We start from the raw sequence: 7777 nt of genomic DNA, 5'->3' as shown, positions 1-7777 counted from the left end.
GGGGGCGGGAAACGTGAGGGCTAGCGGAGGGCGGGGGGAGGTCTGGGAAGGGCGGCGGGGCAGGAGCCCGCCGGGCGCCCCCTGCCGCCTCCCCCGGGCAGCGCTCTGAGAAGGGCGGATTCACGAATTGCAGGATTTTGTCGTTTATTGCCATCGCTTCAGCCTTCGGGGTCCCGATTTTTTCCCTCGAAACAATTTGAGGCTTTTCAAACAGACTAAAAAAAGCTCTTTCAAAGCACCGGTTGGATGTCAATATTCAACTCCAAACTGAATACAGATGTAGTTTTTACTCAGAACCGAGATGAGAAGATGCTTATTTAAAACACCTCTGATTTTGTATTGCTTGTCCCCAGTTGTCGAGAGCATGGCCCTTCTGAGCCCATGCCCTAGAGGCCGCTCGTCCTGACTCTCACTGTAGCCTTGACAAAAGCGCCCTGATGCACCACCATCAAATTCTGTTGGCCTGAAAAATAGACTCCAAGTAGCCTGCCTACCAGATCTAAGAAATGCTGTGAACCCAGAGGGCTCTTTTCCTCTGGATCTTACCTACCTCACGATTTTAACCCCAAATATTAAAAAGTAATGAGCACTTCCCTGGCAGTCCAGTGGTTAAGAGTTCGCCTTCCAATGCAGGGGATGTGGGTTCAATCCCTGGTCCAGGAGCCAAGATCACACATGCCTGGGACCAAAAAACTGAAACATAAAACAGAAGCAATATTGTAAAATTCAGTAAAGACTTTAAAAATGATCCACATGGGGAAAAAAAACTTAAATAAAAAGTAGTAGGACCACTGAAGGTAGTACTTGTATTTAAAAGATAGGATGCACTGATGCTGTCATAAGCATTTGGGGTTTTCTTTTTTGATTTGTAATAACAGATTTTTTTAAGTTTTTCTGATGTAGACCATTTCTAGCCTTCATTAAATTTGTTACAGTATTGCTTCTGTTTTATGTTTTGGCTGTGAGGCATGTGGGATCTTAGCTCGCCAACCAGGGATTGAACCTTGCACCTCCCGCACTGGAAGGCAAAGTCTTAACCACTGAACCACCAGGGAAATCCCTTAATAACAGCTTTATTGAAATATAATTCACAAACCATTCAATTAACCCATTTAAATGGTTTTTAGTTTATTCTCAGAGTCGAACAGCCATCACCATACTGTTTTAGAACCTTTTCATCACATTCCCCAAAACCGAAGTACCCATTGCCAGTCTCTCTCCACCTTCCCCAACACCCTTCAGCCTCAGGCAGCCACTAATCTACTTTCTGTCTCTGTAGATTTGGCTATTCTGGACATTTCACATAAATAGAATCATACACTGTGTGGATAAAGCTTTTCATTTGCTTTGGGTATATACCTAGGAATGGGATTTCTGGATCACATGACAACTCCATGTTTAAGCTTTGGAGAAACTACCACTGCTTTTCAGTGTGGTTCAATGGTTTTGTATTTCCATCAGCAGTGGACAAGAGTGCCAACTTCTCCACACTTTCACCAACACTTGTTATTGTCTTTTTGATTACAGTCATCCTACTAGGAATGAACTGATAGCCCACTGTGATTTGGATTTGCATTTCTCTTAAAGACTAATGATGTTGAGCATTTTGTCATGTGCTTATCTTCTATTTGCATAATTTCTTTGACGAAGAGTCCATTTGGACCCTTTGCCCCTTTTAAAAATAAGATATTTGTCTGTTTATTATTGAGTTGCAAAAGCTCTTTATATATTATGGATACAAGTCCCTTATCATATATGTGATTTGCAAATATTTTCTCCTCTTCTATGGGCTATGTTTTTACATTATTGACAGTGTCCTTTGCACCATATCACAAGCCATTTTGACACAAGGAGGATAGGACTTACAAAATAACACTTTGCCTTTTCTTCATGTTTCAGTAATAATATAGTCCATTCCTCCATTTCACCCCCAACAGGAAGCAGAAACTGCCAGCATAAATCTTTGGAGAAATCCTCATTCCTGGCATGATGGAAATTAGCAATTTCACAAGTGACGCCAGTGTGCACCCTCTTTTGTGGCCAATGAATGGAAAATGGGCTCCGAGGAAATCTATAAAAACACCAAAGCCAGAATTAGGAAGAGGAAAGCTAGAGAAAACTTTCAACATTCCTGTTCTAAGACTTTTTAAAAATACGATGCTATAAAAAGACACATTTTCTTTGCAACCTTGTAATGCATAATAATAGTAATTTTCCTAATGTGCCTGTTCATCTGAGATTATTTCAATGACTGGCACAGCCTTCAGAAGAGCAGAGATGCCCATTTCACAATTGCTTGCCAGTATCCTGCTGTTGCCACAGTTCAATCTTCCCATGTTTCTTCCAGCTCTCACTGGGCCCTGATGACTAAGCGAGCCTCAGAGGAGTTGTGAATTCTGGCTTGAATAATATCTTTCTTTAAACGCAACCCCTGCAGAGTAAAGGACCTGGCTAACAGGCACCTTCCCCACAGGTGGAACACACAGCCCACCTTCTCATTGTCTCCAGTAATTTGAATGCTTGAAACATACCCCAGTCCCTTCTCCTGATGTCCTTCCTACCTCCGCTGCTCCAGCCCCACTGATGAGAAAACTGCAAAATTTTGAATTAGTCTTTTCCATTTAGTTGAACAATTGTTCCGTTCTTACTTCTGCCTTGCCCCTTACTAAGCACATATCCTGGAAAATACTTTGCCTCAATGGAGAGATGTCATTTGGACTGGAATGCGGAGTTGAAGAATAGAGTGGAGACACTGTAGTTCAAGAGTAAGGTTAAATCTAGGTGTTTTTCTCATTTCCTCTATTTTATTTTAGACTGGTTATTCATACCAATAAAGAAAGCTGAGCGCCAAAGAATCAATGCTTTTGAACTGTGGTGATGGAGAAGACTCTTGAGAGTCCCTTGAACTGCAAGGAGATACGATCAGTACATCATAGAGGAAATCAGTCCTGAGTATTCATTGGAAGGACTGATGCTGAAGCTGAAACTCCAATACTTTGGCCACCTGACGCGAAGAACTGACTCATTTGAAAAGATCCTGATGCTCGGAATGATTGAAGGCGAAGGAGAAGGGGACAGCAGAAGATGAGGTGGTTGGATGGCATCACCGACTCAATGGACGTGAGTTTGAGTAAACTCTGGGAGCTGGTGATGGACAGGGAAGCCTGGTGTACTGCAGTCCATGGGGTCGCAAAGAGTCGGACACAACTGAGCGACTGAACTGAACCGATTCATACCAATTATAGTCCTACTAGTTAGTTCCTTGACTCTAGAAAAAAAATTTTAGTTACCATTTGAATGGCAATCTTAGTACTTTTCTCCTAAGAAAATACATTGTACCTGAGGGCCAAGTAAATAGCGACAAAGGGGAAACAACCAGGTTGCACTATATTATATGTATTTGGAAAAACTCTAACATATGCAGTAATACAACAAGAATTTACTGAGCATCTATTATGTGTCAGGCACTTTCATTGGTACAGAGGTTATCAGAGTGAACAGACAGCCAAAGTCCCTGCCATTGTTATAAACAGATAAAGAGATATGGCTATAGACAGATATACCTGTGTATAGATGCTATAAATATTATATGGACATAGATTATTGTAATCCACTATAAAGTACAAGGAAACAAACAGAATGGATGAAGCATTGAGCATAGATTGTGTATAAGATATTAGTTTATGAAATATAGGTGAAACTCACAGCTTGTTTTAATTATACACCATGAGTGAACAAGTAGATGGTGACAAAAACGTGGACTTCATAACATTTATTAAGAATAATAAGTTATTTACCTTTAAAACATGCCACAGATGGAACATATGATGGAACAAGAGTAGCACTTACAGATAAGGATGGAAAGTCATTAGGTATGAACATGCAATCTCTGAACTGACAGTCACCCCCTAAATCGACCACTCATTGGTGACACCAGGTAGAGTCCCATTCTAGTCCTACATGTGCCCTCCACCTTCTTGAACTTACAGAAAAATATTTATAATAACTGTTTTACTATACTTGTTTATGAATACTATCATCTGTTTTATTACTGGATCTTTTCCTATTGGTTGATTTTTCTCCTCATTCTGGGTCATGTTTTCCTGCTTCTTCACATGCCTGGTGATTTCTTATTCAATGCTACACACTGTGAATTTTACTTTAATGAATACTGTGTATTTTTATATTCCTATAAATATTCTATATATTCCTATGTTCATATATAGGAATATATAGACATTTTTATATTCCTATAAATATTCTTTTCTATTTCCTGGGTTGGGAAACTCCCCTGGAGAAGGGAAAGGTTACCCATTCCAGTATTCTGGCCTAGAGAATTCCATGGACTGTATAGTCCATGGGGTCATAAAGAACTGGACATGACTGAACGACTTTCACTTTACTTTTACTTTCATAAATATTCTTGAGCTTTATCCTGGGACACAGTTACTTGGAAAAACAGTTTGATCCTTTTGAGGCTTGTTTTTAAGCTTTAAGAGGGATCAGAGCAGCCTTTGGGGCTTCCCTGGTGGCTCAGAGGGTAAAGAATTCGCCTGCAATGCAGGAGACCTTGGTTCAATCCCTGGATCAGGAAGATCCCCTGGAGAAGGGAATGGCAACCCACTCCAGTATTCTTGCCAGGAGAATCCCATGGACAGAGAAGCCTGGTGGGCTACAGTCCATGGGGTCGCACAGAGTTGGACACAAATGAGTGGCTAACACACACACACACAGAGCAGACTTAAGACTAAGGCTAATTAATCCCCACTACTGAGGCAAAGACCCTGATGCTGGGAAGGATTGGGGCCAGGAGGAGAAGGGGACAGCAGAGGATGAGATGGTTGGATGGCATCACCGACTCAATGGAGATGGGTTTGGGTAAACTCCGGGAGTTGGTGATGGACAGGGAGGCCTGGCGTGCTGCAATTCATGGGGTCGCAAAGAGTCGGACACAACTGAGCGACTGAACTGAACTGCACTGAGGCAATGCCATTCCTAATTCTACACTATATCCTATGATTTATGAAGTTGTTCCATTCTGGCCAGTGGAAACAGAAACTATTTGGGTCCTGTGGGACCTCCAAGGATTGTTCCCTCTCATCCATTCAGGTAATTCTTGCCCCAGCCCTGAATGTTTTCTTTACACCCAAGCGCTGGTCAGTACTCTACTGAAGATTCCAGATCTACACACCTCTAGAACTTGGTGCAGCTCTCTCCTCTCCAAAACGCAAACTGGAGCCTCCGTGTCCTCACTGGCATTCCAGCTCCATTGACTCAGGATGCTCCCTAGGCTCCCCTAGACTTCCCTTTCTCTCTGCTATGGCCTAGAAACTCTCTCAGGCCGCTAAGCTGGGAAATTACAGGGTTCTATTGTTCCCCCTTTCTCCAGGATCTCTGCCCTATGTTGTGCTCCTTATATGATTTTTGCAACCATTTTTCTGGAAAAGTCCAAAATTCTTTTAAAGATGAAACTGAGAAAGTTCTAACATTAGACTTCCCTGGTGGTGCAGTGGTTAAGAATCTGCCTGCCAAAGCAGAGGACATGGGTTCTCCATACCTACTGAAGCCTGCGGGCCCCAGAGCCCATGCTCTGCAACAAGAGACGCCGAAGCCTGTGCACTGCAACGAAGAGTAGCCCCCATTCGCTGAAACTAGAGAGAAGCCTACTGGCAGCAATGAGGACCCAGTGCAACCAAAAGTTAAATAAATAAATATATATTTTTTTAAAGTTTTAAACATTAAAAAGAAAAGCATTTCTCCCTTCTCCACTCTAGGCCTGCTGCAGACTGCCCCCTCGCGGCAGGAAAAGAAGGAGCAGTGTTGGCGTCTCCACCTTCTACCCTGGCAGCCACCGCTCCAAGAGGGAGGTGTAGGGAGAGGGGCTGAGACAACCCCACTCATGGGTTTCTTATCCTGGGAAAATGCATACCTTTCACTCCACACTTGTTCTCTATGTCCTGAAAACTTCTTGGGCCATATGTAGCAAGCCATCTTTTGAGTCCTTTTCCTAGGCTCCTAGTGAATAGTAGGCAACCCTCCAACACGCCCAATGGCAGGGAGGAACTCACCAGCACACCGATCTCTCTCCAAAATACTCTTCTAATTTCCAATTCTCTTTTCTGGGACTGCTCAGCCTCACTTTGAAAATGAGCATCTTGCTTCTGGTACAAGACCTTCCAGAACTCTCTCCTCTCTGCCATCAACTTTCTGCTACCAGAAACGTTCCAGATGATACCTGCTTCATCAGCCTAGGGCCTGGAGTGAGGAGGATGATAAAACGAACCAAAGCCCTCATTTAACTTAAAATGGACATTGAAGGAGAACTTGAAAGAGATGAAGCTGTTAGCCATGCAGATATGTACAGGAAGAGCACTGCAGGCAGAGGCAAGGGCCACGGCAAAGGCCCTAAAGCATCCTGGCATGCTCAAGCAACAGCAAGGCCAGAATCTCTAGATATTTAGAATTCTGTCATTTCATTTTTTAAACAGATCTAGTTTCTAGAAAGTTCTTCCATATATTTAAATAAAATCTTTTCTTATAACTTCCACCCATTTATTCTAATTTAATTCTTCCACATGGCAGCTAAGTACTGTTCTTGGGTCTTCTCCCCCCTCCCACACCTTTCAGCCATTTCTCCATGATATAATTTCCAGGCTACTCACCACCTTTATGATTCTTTTATCATATACAAGAAATCCTTCAGAGATTGAGTGTAGCTTTTAACCAGTTTGCCCCAGTGGTAACATCTTGCCAAACTATAGTATGCTCTCAAAACCAGGATATTGGCATCAAGACAGTCAAGATACAGAACAGTTTCATCAATACAAGGATCCCTCTTGTTGCCCTTTGACTGCCACAACCATCTCCCTCCTCACCTCCCATCCCTAACTGCTGGCAGCCGTTAATCTGATCTCCATTTCTATAATTCTGTCATTTCAAGAATGTTCTATAAATGGAACTATACAGTATATAACCTTGGGATTCATCCAAGTTGTTGCATCAGTAGTCCTTTCTATTTATTGCTGAGCACTATTCCATGGTAGCGGAGAAGGCAATGGCACCCCACTCCAGTACTCTTGCCTGGAAAATCCCATGGACTCGCTAAGAGTCGGACACGACTGAGCGACTTCACTTTCACTTTTCCCTTTCATGCACTGGAGAAGGAAATGGCAACCCACTCCAGTGTTCTTGCCTGGAGAATCCCAGGGACGACGGAGCCTGGTGGGCTGCCATCTATGGGGTCGCACAGAGTCGGACACGACTGACGCGACTTAGCAGCAGCAGCAGCTTTCCATGGTAGAGATGCACCATGGTTTCTTTAATCATGCACGTTTTGAAGGACACCTGGGTTGTTTCCTTGGGCCATTACAAATAAAGCTATGATGAACATTCATGTATAGGTGTTTTTTTGGTTGTTGTTTTTTTTTTCCTGGCAGTCGTCAGAAACATTTACCGGACATTTCTTTCCAGAGTGGAAGACGCACGCCAACGGAGCCGTGGGTGGGCATGGCTTCCGGCGCCCCACACCCCAGGGGAACAAGCGGTGGGTGAGGCGCCATCTGCAGCATCGCGGGTCACTTCTCCAGGGGTGCGTAGTTGAGCAGCTTCTCGATCAGGTCCACGTGGGCAAGCAGCACGCGGCGGCAGCAGTAGCGCTTCAGGTCCAGCGCGTCCAGGGCGCCCCCCTCGGTGTAGTCGGCCTGCAGCAGCCCCAGGTAGGCCTCCCACTTGTTGCCGACATCTTGCCGCATGTGAAGCAGCGCACGGGGATGATCAT

General features: G+C 43.8%; 1 pseudogene; it reads right to left on the bottom strand.

Moving 5' to 3' along the window:
- Positions 1–7574: 7574 nt before the first annotated feature.
- LOC145536547 (DNA-directed RNA polymerases I, II, and III subunit RPABC5 pseudogene) lies at positions 7575–7777 on the bottom strand (annotated as a pseudogene).

This window comes from Giraffa tippelskirchi, chromosome X (genome assembly GCF_054371585.1).
Source record: "Giraffa tippelskirchi isolate mGirTip1 chromosome X, T2T-mGirTip1v1.2.pri, whole genome shotgun sequence".
In the NCBI taxonomy this organism is placed as follows: Eukaryota; Metazoa; Chordata; class Mammalia; order Artiodactyla; family Giraffidae; genus Giraffa; species Giraffa tippelskirchi.
This window is presented reverse-complemented; position numbering and strand designations above follow the sequence as displayed.